Here is a 22082-nt window from a genome sequence, read left to right on the forward strand (position 1 = left end):
CAGTTACTCCTGGAGACAGGGCTTTCCTGGCATGGGTGACACCTCTCATCATCCTACAGCAGGCAGGGCAGGAGGCTGGCAAGGCTTTCCCTGGCTTTTCCATGGCTCTCTCCAGATGGACAAAAGCTGTTTGACTTCCAGCCTGTGGCACAGAAGAATCTTCTGACCTGCAGGTGGAGGTGCCTGGTGTCCCCCTCCCCACAGCACTCAGCTGCATTACTCTTGAAGGTGAGGCAGTGTAAAAACTCAAAAGCGGATTTCCAAGCAATCCTAAATGTAGCCAAAAAGGAGTCCCAAGAAAGCAGAATTACCAGGCTTCCAGCTGCTTGTTTCCTGCCAGACAGCTCCTTGGGTTTGGTGCTGTTTCAACAGCAGAATTATATTTATTTATCCCTACTTTCTCCCCAGCTTTTGAGTGAAAATGTATGAATTGCAGTTTTCTAATTATTGTGAATGGAGCAGGGAGACCTCTGGTTTTCCTTTATCTGAGAGTGAAAGCTGAATTGGAAGAGCCCTGTGGAGCACAGGGCTGGTTCTATTCCAAATCTCCACCCTGGTTTTATCTCCCTTGGAGGTAGGAGGGATGGGATGAACAGTGGGTTTGCTTCCTAGGGTAGGATGAGTGGTTTGTGTGCTGCTGCTGGCTCTCTTTGGCTGTGCAAGAGGTGGGCACAGGGATGGAGAGAAACCTAGTCCCTGGGTGCTGCCACCTGAGGATTTTGGCCATGAGCATTTTGGCTTTGCTTCTCCCTCTCTCTCCTAAATGATCCTGGTTATCTTGGAGACTATCAGAAAAGGCTTGCAGCCTTCCTCCTTTGCTCCCCCTTATCACACCTTGTGTGATGCTGAGTTTCAGACCCAGGGTCACTTCACCAGCTCCCTTCAAAGAAGACAGTGAGGTTTATTTCTCTAGTTGGGGCTCCACGTGGCAGTGTTATCCCATGAATTTTCTGGATTGCTCTTGCAGTTAAGAAAAGGTGCTCTGGGTGTAGCAGGGAGGTCAGCAGCCCATTTCTGGCAGTGGGAAACCCACATTGTTCTGGGGGTGGTGGTTTCCTCCAGACCTCATCTAGGTCTGTTTGGACACAAGGATATTCTCTCTTTCTGAGTCCTGTGGGAAATACTGTTTTAAAAATACAGCTGCTCTGTCCCTGGAAGTGTCCAAGGCCAGGCTGGACAGGGCTTGGAGCAGCCTGGGATAGTGGAAAGTGTCCCTCCCATAGCAGGGGTGGAATGAGATGAGCTTTGAGGTCCCTTCCAACCCAAACTATTCCATTATTCTATTTTAGCATGGCCTTTCCTGTTTAACCCAACTCTTGTTAGACCTCGAGGTCATGTTCAAGCTATAACAACTCCTGATGCCTTAATGAAGGCTTGCTGTGAGCTCTGCCTCTTAAATATCTTTATTTTTATTTGTTTGGTGTTTTGTTAACAGTGACTCTCATGACTACGTGAGAAGCTGTCAGCAGCAGGTCTGAGCTTTGACTCTCCTGTTCAAAATGAGCTTCTAACCTGATGCATCCAGTGCTCTGGCTAGACAAGCAATTTCAGGTAGGTCAGTTCATCTTGCATTTTGCATTTTTCAAGCATGTGTCTTTTGGAGTGGTGTATTCATTCAGTACCTTTTCAGTGATCTGAACTGGGGGAAGTTCTTGTTGTGGACATTTTGGATATTTCACAAACAGTATAACTCCAGTATTAAATTGTAAAATCGTAGGGAAAGACAGCTGAAAGATCCTTAGATCAGTTCCTTCTGCTTCCAGGGAAGGATGACTAAAAGCAAAACTTAAAGATGTACATTGTAGATATATGCTCCCAAAACCCTGCTTGTAAGGAAATCTTTGCCAAAGATTTGGATGTGGAAACTGGAGTGATACACTGTGTAGACAACCAGAGTGGGGATGGAATACCTGTGTTCTGTTTCCAGCTCTGGCTTTGACATAGATAAATGACCTGCAAAGTGAGAATAAACAGGCTGTATGCCCTTTATTGCTGCTTGTAGTTGTGCTTTTGTTTTTTAGCAATCCTTTTAAGCCGTGTGAGGATTTGCTGAAAGGCATCTCATAAGATTTGTCATGGTTTTGTTGGGTTTGATCTGTGCTTCATGACTGATTGAAGAGCTGGAGGGGAGGTGTCATGAGAATCAGAAGAGTGGTGTTTTGGGTGTAAAGGTTATGAGAAACAGTGTTCTAAAAGTTGTTATTTGTTTGTGTGCAGCCCCTGTGTCCAGCACCTTGAGTGAACCAAGTCTGTCATGCTTCCCATTCCTAGTTGGGAAACCTTCTGCCTTTTTCCTGAAAATGTTGTGGAATATTAGTGAGCCTTACCTAGCTGATTGTGAGAGGCTGTGGTGGAAGACAGAGCAGAAAAGCAGCTTTCAATTGTGATTCTTCCTAATCTATCTGAATTCTCCCTGCAGATGCCCTGAGCATATTTGTCTTTGGAAAATTTGGGTTTAGCCCCTCTACTGTGGCTGTCCCAGTACTGCATGTCTCTGGCTCTCAAAGGCTGTGTAATTAATGCTCAATGGCTTTTCCACAGAATCTGTAAGAAATACCACCAGAAATCCTGAGAAAAATGCTGTGACTAAACACCAAGGCTGCTGAAAGTGAGGGAAATTATTTTTTTGCATGTCACAGGTCAGGTGAATAATGAGCAGGTTATTGCTCTCTGAAAACTGCCTCTGTGTCAAAGCTGCTCTGGACAAACTGTAATATCAAGGCTTGTTTACAGCAGTTGTGAAAAATTCTTACTTTCCCCACCCTGCTTCAAGTCCATCAATATCGGGAGCAGGAGGCACTTTGAGCAGAAACCCAAAGCTCCTGTCACTGTATTGATTCAGCTTCTGTTTGCTCTGCATCCAATACACAGCCATGATGAATAATGCAGGAATCTATTACTTAAAGTTTAATGCAGCTTTAATCGGGGTTGAACATCAAGAGGTGCAGTGCAAGGAGGCTGTTCTGTGCTAAATGGAAAGGATTCAAGCCAGGTGTGGTTGGGTCTGTGCTGTTGGGTTGTTCCCTTTGCCCAGGGCTGTGTTCAGTTCTGGGTCCTCCTGGCCAGAGAGCCCTGGAGGGGCTGGAACGTGTCCAGGGAAGGGAACAGAGCTGGGGAAGGGGCTGGAGCCCCAGGAGGGCTGAGGGAGCTGGGAAAGGGGCTCAGCCTGGAGAAAAGGAGGTTCAGGGGGGACCTTGTGGCTCTGCACAACTCCCTGACAGGAGGGGACAGCCAGGGGGGGTCGGGCTGTGCTCCAGGGAACAGGGACAGGACAAGGGGAAACGGCCTCAAGCTGTGCCAGGGGAGGCTCAGGTTGGACAGCAGGAGGAATTTCTCCATGGAAAGGGTGCTCAGGCCTTGGCAGGGGCTGCCCAGGGAGCTTTGGAGTGCCCATCCCTGGAGGTGTCCAAGGAAGGGCTGGACGTGGCACTCAGTGCTCTGGGCTGGGGACAAGGTGGGGATCCCAGCTTGGGCTCCATGGGCTGGGAGGGCTTTTCCAGACTAAAATAATGCCATGATTCTGTGGCACAGCTTGTCATTTATGTGCAGATATTCAACTGCAGGTGCCTTGGTGTCTGTGACCTCTGTTTTTTCCTGTATTTATCTCAGTCACTGACAAGATACCTTCTGTACTCGTGGGGTCAGAGAGCATGCGGATGACTCTGCTGTGATCCAGGGATCTCACAGTGGAATATCAAGGCACTGCTGTCTCTTCAATGGCGTTTTTTCTTCTTGGTTTGAGTATTATTTTTTTAAACAAAGGAAAAACATCCCTTTCATCAATTGTTCCCTTTGCAGAACTTGAGCCTTAAAATAATCCAGGAAGCCTTTTGTTATATAAATATACTCATTCTTCAGCTTGGCACGGAATGTGCTTGACAGAGCTGCTTGCTGAATTCTGTTTTAAACTTGAATTTCAGAGGCTATGAAGGAGAAACCCTGGGCTCAGAGAGAAAGCAAACACTGATTGCTGTGTAATCACAGTGTAACAGGGACTATTTAAAGCTGTGGAAAGTAGGGGTTTATGCTTGAAACTCAGTTTCTGTCTCTCAGTGATTTTTGTTTCAGCTTGTTCCAGCCAGGTATGCTCATACCTACCAAATTTAGCTCCATGGGAAGAGAGCATATGTGCAGCTTTTTAAAAATATTCCTGCTTAAGTTGTTTGCTCTATAGGAATAGAAGTGTGTGTGAGAATACAGCAAGGGCTTAGAATGGTTAACAGTAAATTCCAGTGCACAACACTCAGTAGTGAGATCTCCCAGTTAAGTGGGCAACAGTTGGTTAGAGCAGATGTTTAAATAGAAAATGAACAAAACATCACCACCAAAAAAAATCCCACAAACTCAAAAATCCATCAATCACAAAAACTCACCACCCTGTGAATTCCAAGTAATGTTTCTTAGAAGTGGTGACTGTTTTCTGAGTGTTGTCCTGGGCACGTCAAAGCACCTGGGGAGGAATTAATGAATCATGTAGTTTTTCTGTGTTCTCTCTAGGCCACACTTTCGTTGTGACTTTGGCTTTTTAAGTGACACCTTTGGTTTGTTGTGCTGCAAGCTTGAGCTTGAAGCTGCTGCTGACTGAGGAGGTTGGACTCAGTGGTCTTGGAGGTCTTTTGCAATCTAAATGGTTTGGTGATTCCTCCCAAATTTTTTCCAGATGCATTCATCAAAACTATCCTAGAGAAGTGGGGCTGTTGAGAGGATGCTGCAGAATGTGCCTGGGTGGTTTTGGTACAAACACTGAGTCCACAGGTTGTGTTCTAAGAGCAAGAAGAGTGAAGGGTGAATCCATGCAATCCCCCAGGAGTGCCTGAATCCAGTCTGATGTGCTGCTGCCTCTTCCCATGCTAATGGAGTGATAGTGCGCTAAGAAAAGAGGGAAGGCTCCAAGGAAAGTAACACAGAATCATGGAATGGTTTGGGTTGGAAGGGACCTTAAAGCTCATCTCATCCCACCTGCTGCCATGGGCAGGGACACCTTCCACCATCCCAGGTTGCTCCAGAATCTGTCCAACCTGGCCTTGGACACTTAAGGCATGGGGCAGCCACAACTTCTCTGGGCAATGACATGTTTGGCACTTATGCAAAACTAAAGGTTTAATGGAGTTTTGGAGCAGAGCTTTTGTGTATCCTGAGTTCAGTTTGTTGGATCAGTCAAATTGGGTTTTGGTAGATTTTCTAGCTACTTATTCAATGGCTTGGCTTGTTCTAGGTGGTGTGGATAATTTCCTTCTTGTCTCCTAATTTATTTGCCTTCAGACTTGTAGCTGCTCCTATGTTTCCTGGAAAATGGAAAGGATGTGCTAGCAGGAAATGGTTGCAGTTAATGAAAATAGGCTGTGCCTGCTGATGATTAGTCCTTAATGCAAAGAGGGAACATTCCCTCTCCAGCTTTGTGGCCTAAATTAGCATCTGACTGTTCCTTTGTCCTGAGGCTGGCTCTGAATGACTCCGGGATTGATTCATGGCTTAGGGCCCCCAGTAATAGGATTTCCTGTGAGGGTGTGTCACCAGTCCTTGCACAGGTTCAAATGGAAGATGGGTTTTCCCTTCTGTGTTGCATCCTCTGGACTTGTGCCTCATGGCTTGAGCTCCTTTTTCTCCCTGACACTCCAACCTGTGAGGTTTCAGCTGGGATTTGAAGATTGCTGCCATCCCAGCTCCTTTCAAGTGTCTCATCATCCACCCAAGGCGTGTGGGGATGGGGCAGGCTGTTTTCTTGGGTTCAAGAGTGAGCATAAATACATTTAGTGCTTCTCTGAAAGGCTTTCAAGTGCAGTACTGCTCTTTTGCAGCTCTTTTTGCTTCCTTTGAAGGCTGAGCAGCCTCCTCTGAATCCAGGGCTGCAGTGCGTGACTGCTCCCTTAGCAAGCAGTTAAAACATCAGCTATTACACTGACGTGCAAATGTTATTTTGTGCTGAAGTCATGCTGGAAATAGTTCAAAATGTCTTGTTTATTTGGATTCACGAGGGGCACGCTGTCTTGCTGAGTTCTAATCTTGTTTTGCTCTCTGCTTTCTTTGCAATCAGTAGAGCTGTATTCAGACCACGCTGAGAGATTTAAGGGACCTCTTGGTCTGCACCACGGGAGCCACAGACTGAGGGCAGCACCCCTGGGTTTGTGCCTTTTGGGAGGCTCTGTTACTAATCAGTTGTTTTCCCCCAGGCTCAGTCCTTAGATGGATGGAACAGGCTCTGTTCCTGGGTTGAATTAAACCCTCTGCCCTGCTCAGGTGAGACCCCACCTGCAGAGCTGCCCCAGCCCTGGGGCCCAGCACAGGAGGGACCTGGAGCTGCTGGACAGAGTCCAGAGGAGGCTCCAGGATGATCAGAGGGATGGAGCAGCTCTGCTGGGAAGAAAGGCTGAGAGAGCTGGGATTGTTCAGCCTGGAGAGGAGAAGCTTTGGGGTGACCTCATTGTGGTCTTCCAGTGCCTGGAGGAGCTGACAAGAAAGATGGAGAGAGATTTTGGGCCAGGGCCTGGAGTGCCAGGACAAGGGGAATGGCTTCCCACTGCCAGAGGGCAGGATCAGATGGGATATTGGGAAGGAATTTTTCCCTGGGAGGGTGGGCAGGCCCTGGCACAGGGTGCCCAGAGAAGCTGTGGCTGCCCCTGGATCCCTGGAAGTGTCTAAGGCCAGGTTGGACACTGGGGCTTGGAGCAGCCTGGGATAGTGGAAGATATCCCTGCCCATGGCAAGGGTTGGGATGAGATGGGCTTTAAGGTCCCTTCCAACCCAAGCTTTTCTGTGATTCTTTTAAATACCTCTTACTGGATAAGCACTGACTCATTCATTATTTTAATGGCAGATGCACTTATTTAAAATTACTCCAGTTTTTGCAGTTTTACTGTTTAGCAGATAATACAGTTATTGGGATTCTTGGATGAGGTGCTCTTTTTAAGTTCACTCCTTAAATGTTTTTCTCTGTGTTTGCAAGATGCTTGAAGACCAAAAGGTTTTTTCCTGGCCTGTGCTGCCCTGCCTCTGCTGTCCCCATTCTCAGTGAGGAGTTGAAAGGCTGTCAGCAAATGTTTTGACAGATTTTCCTGTAGTACCTCAGAAGACAAAAGGTTATATCTCACATATTTTTTGCATCTCACATTTTTTACGTCTCACATATCCTTGCTGTGCAGGGATAAACACACAGCAAAGGTTGGGTGAAATATTTGGTTTGAACATGCTGTGGGATTTCATAGTCCCAGCACAGGATACCTGCTCTATCACTAGAGTTCTGTGTGGCTGTTCAAATCGTGTGTGCATCATCCATGCAAGTTTGAGTATCTTCCTGCTCCTCCTCCAGGTTCCTCCATGCCCTTCCCTGCATTGTGGAGCATCCTCACAGCCATCTCCAGACACTGACACATCACTGAATTCCCCAGGCTTTGCTAAGAGTTGCTCGGAAAGCTGATGCAGCCTGGGGAGCTCCCTGAGCCGTGTGTGGCACATCCAGAAAGGCAGAAAGGTGAGGGACAGGCTTTACACAAAGGCTGTGTCATTATTAGGATATGTTAACAGGGTGGCTTCAGGTGTTTTGAGAGTGCTGATACAGATGAGCTGAGGCAGCTCCCTGTGTCTGCCCGTGCCCCAGGTCCTGGTGGTCAGTGCCAGCAGGAGTGCCCTACCATAGTGCTGCTTCCCAAATTCAGGGGCAGCACTCAACTTGCTCTCCATGTTTTGTTATGATTTCCCTGCCTGTGTTGTGGTCTCTGAAGCTTCTCAGGGAAGGTAGCTGAATACTAAGACACTGTCTCCAGCTCTGCAGTTTTGCTGATCTGTTTCAAGTCCCCAGACAGTTGATCAGGCAAACTTGCTGCTAAATGGATGATCTAATTCCCAGTGAATGCTGTGATCACAAGCATTACCCTACATCACAGAAACAATTTGAAAACCAGTGCGTACTCCTCAAGCTGTCAGTTGTCTTTCAGCATCCTCCTTGTGCTCTTTCATCTTTAAATGCTTGTGCTGAAGCTCAAATAAACTTACCTGTCAGCAGCTGCAGGAATGTCTCTTCTGTCTACAACTCCTTCCTAGCTGTAGCTGGCAGTTTAAAAGTGGTCTACAGAGGAGATAAAGCAAGGAACTCTTTTGTAGCTGCTGTTTCTCTAAATGATTTTTCTCATACTCCAGTAAAATTCAGCACAAGGTTGTGTTGGTGCTTTGTCAGGGTTGCTCAAAGGCAGAATATGAGTTCTGTGCTCAGAACCCCTGAGGATGTGGGCAGGACAGGAAGGTCTCCCTGTACAGCAGGAAAACTGGGTGGAGAGATGGTCTGGAGAGAGGTGGCTTCCTGTGAAAATAATGGAACAGATCAACAACCTGACTGCCTGAAGAGTGGTCCCCAGCAGAGGAATGCTGTTTCACAGCCCACAGATATGTAGTTTGAATTTTACAAGGGACAGCTGTTTTGAAACCTGAAGTTCATAGACTCACCATTAGGGTTGGAAAGATCTCTGGGATCATCAAGCCCAAGCTGTGCCCAGTGCCCACCTTGTCCCCAGCCCAGAGCACTGAGTGCCACGTCCAGCCCTTCCTTGGACACCTCCAGGGATGGGCACTCCAAAGCTCCCTGGGCAGCCCCTGCCAAGGCCTGAGCACCCTTTCCATGGAGAAATTCCTCCTGAAATTCCACATGGAATATCAAAGAAAGTCTGGTTTTGTGGACCTTTATTCTCTTTCTTCTCAAGCTGGTGTTCTAGGTGGTCATTTCAGTGAAAGTCCAGTTCCCATCACAAGTCCTTCCTTTCTGTTCCAGCATCTAAAACCATGCAGTAGGAGTACCTGACAAATTGCCCCAGGGATCAGCTTAATTTTTACACCACAGCCTTGCAAAAAGCAAGCCTAACAACTTAGATAAGTGAGCTTAATTAAACATCAAGTTTTTGTGTGCATCCTACTGCTTCTTGCTTGTGCAAGAGGCACCATCCTTCTAAAAGTCATGCTAAATCTGAAGCTCATTCTCTGTCTGTAAAATGACAAAAACCCACCCATTTTATCCATGTTGATGCACTGGTTGTTAAGTTTTATCTGGAGAATTCTGATACTCGGCCAGTGTGTGCTTCTCTGTGGTAATTTGAGGTGGAGTGAAAATGGACAGTTCAAAGCAGTCCTGTCATCCTGTGAATTTGAGATGCTAAAAACAGGCAAAAAAATTAAAAAAAAAAAATATCTGTGTCCCAGCAGGAGTTTGAGGCTACAGGGTTCTGCCCCTGGGTGTACTGTGAATATTAATGACACAGAACTGTGGGGACTGAGATGAAAGGAGGAAACCCTGGTGTGCTGAGCAGGAATCAGGTGTGTGCTACAAGGTCAATGAGGCTGGAGAGCAGCAATTGGTGACTAATAAAAAACCAGGTCATTTTCTGTGCACCTCCTTAGGGGTCACTTTGCTGGTGCTGCATGAGGAAATAATAAATATAGGTGACCTAGCTTCATGTATATGTATTTATTTGATGTGTATTTTATTTTATTTATTGAAAACCATCTTCAGATGAGTGGAGGAAGGCACATGCACAGCCAGGGATGTGGTTAATTCCTTGCTCTGCTGCTCTGGTTTAAGAAAGGTTTTGGGAGCATCTATTTCAAGATATTGAGAGGTTGCTGCATTTTGCAGGCTCTTTCCCTGTCTCTGAAGCCTAATGCTTGTTTCTTGCAACACTGGGAGAATGCAAAAACATTATTAGTTTTGGGTTTTGTTCAGCTCTTGGGAGGCTTTTTTCTGAATTTGGAGGTTTTTTCACTGCAAATAGATGCAAAGTTAAAGTAGTAAATGAATAAATATTATTAGTGAAGGAGTAGATAACAGAACAAGCTACTGTAAAAATAATTCTAAAAATCACCTTTTTCTTCATGATTCTCCATGTCCTGAATCCTCCATCTCCAAAAAGAAGAAGGTTCAGCAAAGGATGATGAAGGTGATCAAAGGCATGGAACAGCTGTTGTATAAAAGGAGATAACTAAACTTAGTCTCTTCAGCATGGAGCAGAAATGATTGTGAGGAGAAGAAGCAAGGAGAGCAATATTATGCAGATTGAGAGCTTTGCATCTTCCAAAGAAGATGCCTTCCTCACTCAAAAAAACCCAAGAAGCAACGGCCTTATGGTGGTGCCCAGTTATGCTGTGATATTCCTGGTGGCCAGGATTTTGCTGGAAGGTGAATGGTTCAAAGGAGGCTGGATAAAACCCATCCTGTTAAAAGCTATTAAAGATGGTGTCTCCTGGCTCAGGGAACAGTTACTAAAGTAGTGTTTGGAGGAAAACCAGGATGGTTCAGGCCGAAGGGAGCTCCGTGGGCATCTGGTGTCACGTCCGTGCTCCAGCAGGGCCATCCCAGAGCCCAGGGCACAGCATTGTGTGCACACAGCTCTGGAACAGCCCCAGGGAGGAGAGCCCAGAGCCTCTGTGGGCAATCTGTTCAGGGCTGGGCAGTGCCCAGGGAAGAAGTTGTGCCTCCTGTGCAGGGGGAATTGCTGGGCTCAGTCCCTGCCCGTGGCTCTGGTGCCATTGCTGGGCCCCCGCAGCAGAGCCCGGGCCCTGCTCGGAGCCCTCCCTGCACACAGGGACACCCAGGGCTGAGGGCCCCTCTCAGCTGGGGCTCCTCTCCAGGCTGGACAGCCCCAGCTCCCTCAGCCTTTCCTGGGCACCGAGATGCTCCAGGCCCTTCCTCAGCGCCGCAGCCTCCGCTGGCCCCGCTCCAGGAGCTCCTGTCCCCGCTGTGCTGAGGATCCAGAGCTGGACACAGCACTCCAGAGGTGCCTCCAGGGCTGGCCACAGGGGCAGGATCCCTCCCTGACCTGCTGCCAATGCTCCTCCTGCTGCCCCCAGCGTCCCATTGGCCTCCTTGGCCCCAGGACACTCTGCTGCCCCAGGGACAGCTCGGTGTCCCCCGGGATCCCCAGGACACTCTGCTGCCTCAGGGACAGCTCGGTGTCCCCCGGGATCCCCAGGACACTCTGCTGCCCCAGGGACAGCTCGGTGTCCCCCGGGATCCCCAGGACACTCTGCTGCCTCAGGGACAGCTCGGTGTCCCCCGGGATCCCCAGGACACTCTGCTGCCTCAGGGACAGCTCGGTGTCCCCCGGGATCCCCAGGACACTCTGCTGCCTCAGGGACAGCTCAGTGTCCCCAGGTCCTTCCCCAGAGCTGCTCCAGCAGGCTCCCCCCAGCCTGTGCTGGTGCCTGGGGTTGTTCCTGCCCAAGTACAGGACCTGTATTCCCCTTGTTGATAAAGGTATCACTGTCTGTCTTAAACTTTTTGTAGACACGTGAGACTTCCTTTTGTAAGCAGGTCAGAAATAGCACCCAGCTGTTTTGTAGCTGTGTAACACAGGGACTGCAACCTGAAGTAGCAGATGAAATGTGGGATTTCTTGGCTTCCATACTATTTCCTACTTTTGGTAGGTAATGTGAAACAGGCAAGGAATAGTGATTGAGGTGATAAAAAGCTGGTGTTTAGGAGCTGATGATAGCAGCAGTTGTCTTGGCTGATTTGGCTGTGTTCCTTTCCCAAAATTCTGCAGTCTGGAGCGTGCTGGGAGCAGGGTGGGTTGTGGTGGCAGTGTGCCAGCTGGTGCTGGGGTAATGATCAGGTTACCCTGGTGCACTGGAGATAGATGGGCCCCAGCATTTCCCTGCACACTCCTTTTTCAGCCTGCCGCAATGTTTGGGTAGGGCTGGAACGCTGGCATTGCCCCTTCACCCAGGGAGAGCGAAGGTTCCTTACACTGCCCAGCACTTTTTACTACACACAGGGGTGTTGCGTGGCTGCCATGTGGCAGGACTGAATTTCCCTGGAGATTTTGACGTTCAGCAGCGTGTGGGTGTTGGGAGGCTTTGGGAGGTGGAGGAGGATGGAATTGGAATAATGTCCTTTGAATCAGAGCTGTTTTGATCTGCTAGAAAGAAACTGCTGCTGTAAAAGGTGGGGAGAAATCTTCAAACATTGGACTACTGTAGGATTTTGTGCAGAGACGAAAGACTTGGAGCAGGAGCTGTGTAAGAATTGATCGTGGTTTGAGTGGGGTAGAAACACAAGTGTGAGTGAGCATGTGTGGGATCATTGACATGCTGCACACCCATGCTCAACAGCCATACCTTGAAAATGGAAAGAGACTCTTGGTTTAGTGGGCTCCAGCCCAAGGCATGGCTGTGTGATAGCTTGGAGAGCAAGTTCCAAGTGATTTATCCCTCTTCTGATCTCTCTTGAACTCTGACTGCTCATGTCTGTTGCTGTCAAGTGGCTGCTTCTGTATTTATGAGCAAGGTGGAAACTACTGACCTGCTTTGCCTCCTCTGAAAGGCAAGAGATAGTTCTCTCTGAGATGGCAAGGGCAGTATTTCTGCATGTGCCTGCACTAAATTTACTGTCAGGAACTGAAAATTGTGGATGGTGACAACTGCTGGAAGGGAAAGCGTGTATTTACTGCTCGGTGGCAATAGATTTATAGACAGATAGTTTGGTTTATAGATAAATATTGTTGCCTCTATTTCTGTAGCCATAAGCAGTAGATTTTAAAGCCTAAACTTTGTTATAATCTAGGGACCTTTCTTACATTTTTTTCCCTATCCCATCTGCTGAATTTTTCACTGGAGGCTGCAGTGTCACGTGGCGCCAGGAGAGCCAAGAGAAGTGACGCATCCCGGTATCCCATGGTAACTCTCCTTTTCCTTCGTTTTTAGCTCCTTTGCTTTGCTCCCAGATAGAATAACCTGCCTGTGGCATTACATTGGCTCTGCTCACTCGAAGGTGAGGTTGCAGGGTTTTCACTCCTGAAGATGGTCTGTAACCCAAGTTGCCCTCTGGGAGGGAAACAAAGAGCACAACAAAACACAAGGCAGCAACCCCCACTCCAAACCAACACCAGCCCCCACCAGGCCCAGAAATCTCCAAGTTCCCCACCCAAACTTCTCAACATGCAGGAAACATCAGTGGGAGCTTACTCTTTGTTTGCTGTTCAGGATGTTGAAGCTTGTCTGAGAAGTTTCTGCAAGCCACAGATAGATACCCTGCAAGTGTGCTACAGTTCTCACCAAAGCCAAATTTGCAGTTCGGGTCTTGCAGTTTACACAGGTTTTGCTGCTGGAAACTTCTTGGATGAGGCTTGCTTTTTTTTTTCCCCCCACCCTTTCTTCACCACCTCCATCAGTTGCTTTTAACCTCTGGTTGCTGTATGCAGTTACTGCCTGTATTTTTGTTAGAAATGTCCTACTTATCCCACAAGAAAAGCTCATGGTTTTGCATTCAGATATGCTGGTATTTTTTAGAATTCTGATTATTATTTAAAAAAATAATTTAATCATTTAATTATAGAATCATAAATTGGCTTTTGTTGGAAGGGACCTTAAATCCCATCTCGTTCTACCTCTTCCATGGGCAGGGACACCTTCCACTATCCCAGGGTGCTCCAAGCCCCAGTGTCCAGCCTGGCCTTGGACACTGCCAGGGATCCAGGGGCAGCCACAGCTTCTCTGGGCACCCTGTGCCAGGGCCTGCCCACCCTCCCAGGGAATAATTAATTGAAGGTAATTTTCTCCTCTATGTCTGTATGTCCACTCTAACTTTATTGTATTAAGCCAGCCATGCTATGACTTGCTCAGCCAGAAACTCGAGGCTGCAAATAGAGCAGCTCCTTACCTGGTGTTAACAGTGAATAGAGCCCTTGCAGTGAGAGAGCTCAAACCTGTTTCTTATATCCTGTTTCCAAACTCTCCTGTGCCTGTTTGCTGTGTGCACTGAAACACAGCTAAAGCAGTGTGTGCCTGGTTTAACTCTGCCCAGCTGACTGGGTTTTTGCTTTAGGGCACAGCTTTCACAAATGCAATTTATCCTCAGGGAGGAAGAAGAAAAAACTGGTTTTGCTCACACATAGTCTCCATGTAGTGGAGGAGTCGGTGGTGAAGTTTTTCAGCGTGGCAGGATTTGCATTTGCTGTTGCCACAGCTACAAGTGAGCTCACAGCATTTCAGTCCCTCAGCCAGGGATGAGCAGGAGTTTACAGAGTGAAGGCACCAGTGCACCCAGATGACTCATTCTGGTGTGTCCAAGGGCTGGGGAATCACTTCTTGAATGGGAGAGGATGCCGTGGTGTGCGGGGGAGGAGGCAGATGTAGTCTGAGCAGTTTGGGGCTGGGTGCATTTGGGGCAGGAGCTAGGTGATGTGTGCTGGGAACAGGCTGCTGAGCTGTCACCTGATGCACAGCATCCCTGCGGGCACCTGGATGTTGGGAACTATCCCAGGACTTCTCTGATGTGCTTCCTCTGGCTTTGCTCCAAGCAGGTATTTAGTACAAATCTCTCTTCTTGTCCTAACGGGTCTGAATTCCCTTCTGTTTCCTGTCAGTTCCGGGCAGTCCATCGTGCTGCCCTGGGTTTGCATGGGGACTGCTGCTGCCTGGCTAAATCCAAACAATAGCCTGCTTGTGGCAGCTGAAAGTGGTGCTGGAAAAAAAAAATAAAAATCCCTCTTCCGTAATTGCAGGAGAAAAACAAGCCTGGGTGCAGCAGGAAGCAGCAAGGCTCTATTAACTCATAGTTCTATTTTTTTTCCCCTGTGTCTTCTGCGCAGTCTGTGATGATTTAAGCATAAATTGCTTGGGAAAAGTCCTTTGCCTATTATTTAGTTACTGTTTGCTCACATGGCAGGGGTTGGGAGGTTATGGTCTCTTCCAACCCAAACCATTCCATGATTCTGCAGTTTGGGTGGATGTCAGAGGGTCCTTACCATTTGCCATTGTAACCATTGGAAGTGTGGAATATTTAACAAGGAGATAATTGGATTTCTACCTTCATCTGTATAAGATTAAAAAACTTTGAGCTGTCTTGCAATCAGGTTTCTTCTTTTTCCCAGTGAAAGCCTGGCTGGCTGGTGCCTTTCACCTCCAGGATTGCCTGCTTCTCTTGTTATCAGTGTTTCATAAGCATAAGTGCCTGCAATGGTCTTTTCCTGCTGATTCTTACCCTTGGAATGGTTAACAAGAAGCTGTTTACTCTATGTTATCATATGCAAAGTGCTGCTGTGACACTGCTAAAAAGTCTTAGACCTGTTGTGTGAGTCAGAAAAGCTGGAGATGGGAGAGAACTGTGATACATAAGTGGCCAGCTCAGTTAATCCAGAGATCTGAAACTAAAGGGAGGAACTGAATGAGAAGTGCTGTGAGCAGTTGTGTGACACTTTTCCCCCCAACAAATATCTGTAACTTGCCACACACAAGTCACTTCACTGGCGTCCTGACTATCAACCTGGGCTCATTTAAAGATTCCATTATTGCATTTGGTGGGTGCTCTTGAGGTTTTGAATTTCTATGTTTGAAAGTGCTTTTGTATTGGTGATGTGCTTAAGGGTTTGTTGTTTTTTTTTTTCCCTGTGTTGTAGGCCTTTTTCTGCTGTTTTCTTTCTGTTTCTTATATTTTGGAGCTATGGGTATGTAGGTTTATGGATTAAAAAAAACAAGGGAGGGGGAGAACCCTCCAAACAAAGCTCAACTGTGACCTCAGGAATCTAACTCCAACTCTGACACAGAGGGAGGACAAGGGTTTAGGGGCAGCACAGAAACTAAGTGAGGTCTCCACAGGATGTCTTTGGACAGGCAGGAGGGATGATACCCCCAGAGAACAATGCCTTTTCTGATCTCTAGGTCAAGGGCAGGAGCATTACCAGGCTCCACTTTGCCTTTGTGTGCACCCTGGAATAGACTTGGAATAGGGGAATTCAGCTTGTATTTGACAAGGAAATGCCAGGTCCTGTAGCAGCAGGTGGAACAAACCAAGCAGCAGATCAAACTGAGGGGCCACTGGCCACCAAAGGTCTAGGAAGGTATTTTTCAGTTTATGGGAATCCCATCAGTAAGGGGTGAGCTTGTAGGGTGGTCAGGGATGCTAAACAGCTAAATTATGGATTTGTTACTTGGATTGATTATAATCTGGAAGAAGACTGTAGGCTAAGGTACAGCCAGGAGTGCCAGAATTGTGAGACACAGGAATACTGCTCCTCACTTTCTCTTTTTTTTTTTTGTTTTGTTTTGTTTTTTGTTTTGTTTTGATGAGGCTGGCCAAGGAATAAAGGTCAGAATTACTGGGGAAAGCCTTTTGGCACCAGCATGGTGCTGTCTGCAAGTGAAGTTTATCCCTGCAGCCAGCTGTTCACCTCAGGGACTGGCCAATTCTGGCTTTCGTTGTTTGTTTGATTGTTTTTTCTTCTCTTAGTAACTCTCCAAAATGCACTGCAGGGTGTCTGGTTGCACCTAAGGGAGCAACCTTTGTCACCTTTGTGAGCAGGAGAATAAAGAAGGACAGAGTTGCTGTCCTGGACATCTGCATTTGTGCTTCTGCCTGGAGATTTTGGGCTAGTTGTGGTCCCTGTGCCACTGTGATGAACCTCTGCCGGTGACACCAGCTGCAGAGCTGCTGCTCTCACTCTTGTTCACAAGGATTTTGTGGTCTGTTCCCCTGGTAGAAGCTAAAGGAGTGGGTCTGAGCACGAAAATTATTGTGGAACCATGATAGCATGTCTGGTTTGGATGCATAAAGATGCAATTAAGGCTTGAGAGAAGTGTTTTGAACACTTCTGGAGGGTTTGGATGGATGAAAGAGCTGTGCTGGATCCAGCAGAGCCTGGGGAAGTACTTACCCAGAGTGTATTGACACAAGGTATTCCTGTGTTCCTTGAGATGCTTTCACCATGAAAAGGTGAATTAAAAAGGAGTTTCTGCTGCCCAGTGGGTTCTGGTAAGGTATTTATATTGGACAGTACTGTTTCCCATGGGAATCCACCTCCCTTCCTTTGTAAGAGGCTTGTTTTGATCTGACATCGTGGTGGGATTTAATGTTTCCAGTACAAGAAATTAAACAGAGGTTTAAAAATAAAAATACACCCCCCCCCCCCTTTACTCCCAAATCTCAGAATGACTTTTGAACCAGCACAGGCAGGAGAGAATCCCTGTGTGGATTATCTGCTCTTTTGGGTTTTGGTCTTGTTTTTTTATTGGCCCTAAAAATGTCCAGAGGTTAGAAGTAGAATAATAAACATTTACAAAGGAATTTTCTACAGTCAGCTTTCATTTAGCACTGAAAGCCCTGGAAAGCCTGGTCCATTTTGGGATGCTGAAGACAAAGTGAGTTTTTTTCCTATTTTATTTTAGAGCTGCATGATGGATGTGGAAGTTTGAATTTTCCTTTATTTCATAGTGTACCAAAAACAGTCTTTTGCTGTATAAACACAGGGTCACATTCATAACAGCAAGAGCAGCTATGCAAGGGCAGTGACTTAGAGGGGGAATATCTTGGTATTGCAAGTTTTTAATGAATAATGGAGGTGTTTTGTGCCAAAATGTTCCCGAATTTGTAACATATTGACCACACAGAGTCCCTCAGCTTTTCTTAGGCAGGAGGGAGGGCAGCTGTGCCTGTCTCTGTCACACTGTCCTGTTACATGGTGTATTTGGGGAACGAACACTGCTCCTTTTGTCACCAGATGAACAATCCTAAACTCTCTTGGGGTTCCTGTTGGGCGAGGCTGTAATGAAAAGCCTGGCTGTGCTGTGTTGGTTTTATGGCTGGTCATCATTCATGCCCTCAGTGTGGGTGTAAGGATGCTCCGTGGGCTTCAGTTCCTACTTTTTTTATTCTGAGCCACTCCAGAAATACGTTTTGGCTATGTAGCTGCCTCAGGTGATAGCTAAGATCTGCTTCTTTCGGGCAAGATGGAGTCCTGGCTGCCTCTGGATTGATGTGCAACTTCCATATATAATTATTTCTCTTCATATGTATCTGCCTGTGTTTTTATTTCTCCAGTTCCCTGAAACTGTGGCCAGTTGTTTCTTACTCTACCAGCAGCATCCCAGGATCCTTGGGGTGGATCTCATGGCAATGTGCTGGACTTGTAGCATCCCTGATTCCCCATTGGTTTGGTTTGTTCTGGGTTTCAATACCAGGTACAACCTGCTGGTACCATCCAGCTGTGATTCTTGTAGAGGAACCACTCTCTTCCAGCAAGGTAACACAGAGACAGGGCTGGTGATGCTTTGCTGGCAGTGAGGAGCTGAGTTGGGCTGTAATTAGCAGCCTCTCTTTTCTCTTGCAAGTCCAGAGTAGTTATTTCTGTGTTTAGTTGGTCCTGCTTTATGGGGTTTAATTCTGTATGAAACAGTAGCTCATGCTGCCCAAGAGAAAAGTCCCATATAAATGGGGTTTGCTGTGTGCCCTGAGTGCCACAAGGCAAGGCAAGACCTCAGCCTCTCCAGGAGGAGCTGTTTTGATGTTTGGAGATGCTGGTCTAGTCTTCATGTTCATAGCTGCAGGAATTGTAAAGATGAAACAGTGAGCTGGGAGTCTGAGTCTCTGTGCAGATCTTTGTTGTTTTTGGGCTGCCTCTTTCTACACCTACTCAGGAAATCCCAGAAGAGTTAGAAGGGATCTTAAAGCCCATTCAGTGCCTCCGCCTTCCACTATCCCAGGCTACTCCAAGCCCCAAAATCCACCTGGCCTTGGACACTTCCAGGGATCCAGGGGCAGCCACAGCTTCTCCGGGCACCCTGTGCCAGGGCCTGCCCACCCTCCCAGGGAAAAATTCCTTCCCAATATCCCATCTGATCCTGCCCTCTGGCAGTGGGAAGCCATTCCTCTTGTTCCCTTTGTCCTGTCGCTCCAGTTCCTGATGCAGGGTCCCTCTCCAGCTTCCCTGTATCCCTTCAGACCCTGCAAGGAGCTGTGAGGTCTCGACACAACCTTCCCTTCCCCACGCTGAGCATTCCCAGTTCTCCCAGCCTGGTTCCAGAGTGGAGGTGCTTCAGTCCCCTCAGCAACTCCATGGCCTCCTCTGGGCTCTGTCCAGCAGCTCCAGGTCCCTCCTGTGCTGGGCCCCAGGGCTGGGGCAGCTCTGCAGGTGGGGTCTCACCTGAGCACAGGGGCACAGGGGCAGAATCCCCCCCTCCCCTGCTGCCCACACTGGGGCTCAGCTCAGGGCACGGGAGGGTTCTGGGTCCCAGCTCTCACCCACAGCACCCCCAGGTCCTTCTCCAAGGCTGCTCTCAGACACTTCCTTGCCCAACCTTTCCCATTACACTTCAGTCCAGCTTGGTAGCCACAAGTGGAACAGTCCATAAAAACCTTCCCAAGCTCCTGGATGAAACCATGGTATGGCTTAGGGTCATAGACCTTGCCAGAAAATGCACCTGCTTGGGATGGGGACTGTGCCAGCTGACCCCAGAAATCCCCTGTAACATGGGGCATCTGGACTTGGTGACACCAGGCTGACGCTGGGAAAGCACCTGTGGCAAGAAGCCAGAGCTGTGGATGGCCTTAAATCCCTGTGAACCAGTGCTTGCAGGGAGTCAGTTTAAAACTGCAGTGGTGCCTTTTCTTTGCTGTGTGAAGAGACCTTGAGTGCCCTGGCCCCAGCTGTGCCAGCTGCCACCACAGCAGAGCCCAACTGGGCTCTCCCTGTCCCTGCTCATCCCCCAGTGTATTTGCAACAAGAGGAAAAGGAGGAGGAGGTGTGCTAAACTGAGAACCAGGCAAGGCAAATGCACTGACAGTTACAGAGAAACATGTTTTATTGGGAGCTTTTGGACAAAAACCTAAATATTGCATGGAGTCTTCCCTGTCTCTCCTTTTTAGGGTGAAATATTGATAGGTAAGATAAGTTTTGTACTTCCCTCCATTGCTGATGGCTTGTACTTGGCCTCTTTTTGCCAGACTGCCTCCATCTGTGGGAATGGGGAATGTTGGAGATTTCAAGAAATTACAACTTTAATTTATCTCTTGGCCTTAAAATAAAAAGGTTTTGTATTTCTGTTGTTTTACACCAGCAAGTAGTAGTTATCTGCTAAGTTAATGAAGATTTTGGCTTGTAAACCTAAATGATATGACTCTTCTTGCTTTGTTATAATAGAGGATAATCATCCTCTGGTTTTTAGAGGTGTAACAGAGAATTTGTAGGGCTGAGGGCTTTTTTTAAAGCATTCATCCCAATGGTGATGTTTGAGGGAAAAAAAAAGGGCAAAAGGGAAGCAAAACCCGAGGGAGGTGGAGACTGCAAGGGATTTTTATGGAATGTGAGTGATGAAACACCTGCTGCCTGGTCTGTTCATGTTGCCTGTCTCTGACCCCTGTGTCACATTGAGAAAGCAGAAGTGGAGTCAAACTAAAGCCAAGGTGAGTTAGCAAGGGCTGGGAGCTGGAATCTTCACCTCAGGAGCGAGATAGGGCAGCTGTCAGTGCTTCCAGCTGAGCTGGGGTGTGACCTGGCAGTGCTGTGACATTGTGGGACTGTGCCTTAGACTGAGGTGCTGCTTCTGAATTCCCATGGGTACCATAAATGATATCCAGGGTGTGAGAGTGAACTGGCTGAAGGCTCCCAGGATCACAGCCTGGTTGAGCTTGGCAGGAACCTCTGGAAGGTGACCTTATCAAACAGGGTCACCCAGAGCTGCTTGTCCAGGGCCATTTGCCAGACTCTTTCCAGTGTTTCCATGCCTCTTTCCCACTGAGGAGTGCAGAACTAGGCCCAGCACTTTAGGAATGGTGTCACTTGTGCTGAGTAGAGGGGAAGGGTCACTTGTGATGCAGCCCAGGATGCTGCTGCGTTTTTGGTTTGGTTTTTTTTTTTTTTTTTCCTGGGAGGGTTTCTTGTTCCTGGGAGCTTGTTGCCATCCAGACCCACAGGTCCTGCTTGGCAGAGCTGTTGCCAGTCTGTCAGCTCCCAGCCTGTGCTGGCTTCTGGGATCACTCTTCCCCCAGGTGAAGGAAGGACTCTGCCTTTCCTTTGTTTGAACACCATGGGACTCCTGCCTGCCCTTTGCTCCTGCCTTTTAGAGTTCATCCAAGTGGCAGTGTGACCATCTGGTGTAGTGGCCACTCACCCCAGTTATTGTGTCACCAGCAAAGTGCTAAGGGCACTGTGTTCTGCGCATCCTCCATGTCATTAAAAGAGGTTAAATTATTTTGGCTCTCATATTGGTCCGTGGGAGGTGTCTGTCCTACAACTGGACTTTGTACAACTCCCTGCTGGGCCTGGCCATTTGGCCACTTTTCCACCCACCTCCCTGCTCTCCTGGCTTCTCCATACTTTGCCAGCTCATCTGAGGGTGTGAGAAGAGCCAGTGTTGAAAGTCTTGCCAAAGCCAAGACAGAAAACATCCTCTGCACTCTCTTCATCCACTGAGGCTGTTTCATCCCAGGAGGAGGTCAGGCTGGTGAAGCAGGATTTTTTCCCTTCTTATGTCCATGCTGACTACTCCTGATCAGCCTCTTGTCCTTCAGGTAACTGGAAATGGTTTCCAAAGTTCATCAAGTGTGGCCTCACAGTGACAGCAGCCAGCTCCCTCAGCACTCTTGGATCCATCCCATCAGAACCCATGGGATGAAGTATGTCCAGCCTACTGTCCCCTAACCTAGTCCTTTTCCTCTAAGGATAAGCCTTCCATGTCTGGATTTCCCCTTTGGTGTCAGGGGCCTGAAGTGCCCAAAGGTTGGCCTCACTGGCACCCTTCACATCCCTTGCCAGATTCAATTCTAGATGTGTCTTTGCTCTCTTAGCCCTATCCCTGCCCCATCAGTGTTCCCAGATTCCTCCTGGACCACCTGCCCCTGCAGGATCATTGTTCCCGGACTCCTCCCGGACCACCTGCCCCTGCCCAATCAATGTTCCCAGATTCTTCCTGGATCACCTGCCCCTGCCTTGCTCTTTGCACTTGGTTCTGATCAGGAGCTCTGTGATCCTCTATGGGAGCCTCCTGCCCCCTCAGCTTAGTTGGATGGTCTGTCCTTCAGCTCGGAGGAGATGATCCTTTTTATCAACCAGCTCTTTTGGGTCCCTTTTCTCTCTAAGCCCATGGGACTCCTCATGAACACCCCTGAAGATGATGCAGAGGTATATTTTCCTCAAGCTCAGGGCTGTGATAACAGCTTTATCCCTCAGCTCCTTTGAGGGTTGAGAACTCCATGGTCAGAGGTGCCCAGACCTTGGTATCCCTGACCAGTTCTTGCCTGTCTGTAAGGGTGAGATCCACTCCCATGGGCAGGGACACCTTCCCCGATCCCAGGCTGCTCCAAGCTCCATCCAGCCTGGCCTTGGACACTGCCA

At 48.0% G+C, this 22082-nt stretch overlaps 1 protein-coding gene across 14 annotated transcripts in view; it reads left to right on the top strand.

Moving 5' to 3' along the window:
- The window catches only part of SGMS1 (sphingomyelin synthase 1), an 86897-nt gene that overhangs the window by 21918 nt on the left and 42897 nt on the right, over positions 1-22082 (top strand). For 5 of the 14 annotated variants that reach the window (XR_009933358.1, XM_062496703.1, XM_062496704.1 and 2 more), the window contains exon 2: positions 1436-1551. The exons of 2 other annotated variants lie outside the window; for them this stretch is intronic. The gene's annotated coding sequence lies outside the window, so the exon portion shown is untranslated. Of the gene's footprint in view, positions 1-59; positions 229-1435; positions 1556-7306; positions 7469-12601; positions 12655-22082 lie in introns of those variants that run through there. 7 more of the 14 variants (XM_062496698.1, XM_062496697.1, XM_062496705.1 and 4 more) reach the window with 6 other exon arrangements.

Source organism: Cinclus cinclus, chromosome 7, assembly GCF_963662255.1.
Source record: "Cinclus cinclus chromosome 7, bCinCin1.1, whole genome shotgun sequence".
Taxonomy (NCBI): domain Eukaryota; kingdom Metazoa; phylum Chordata; class Aves; order Passeriformes; family Cinclidae; genus Cinclus; species Cinclus cinclus.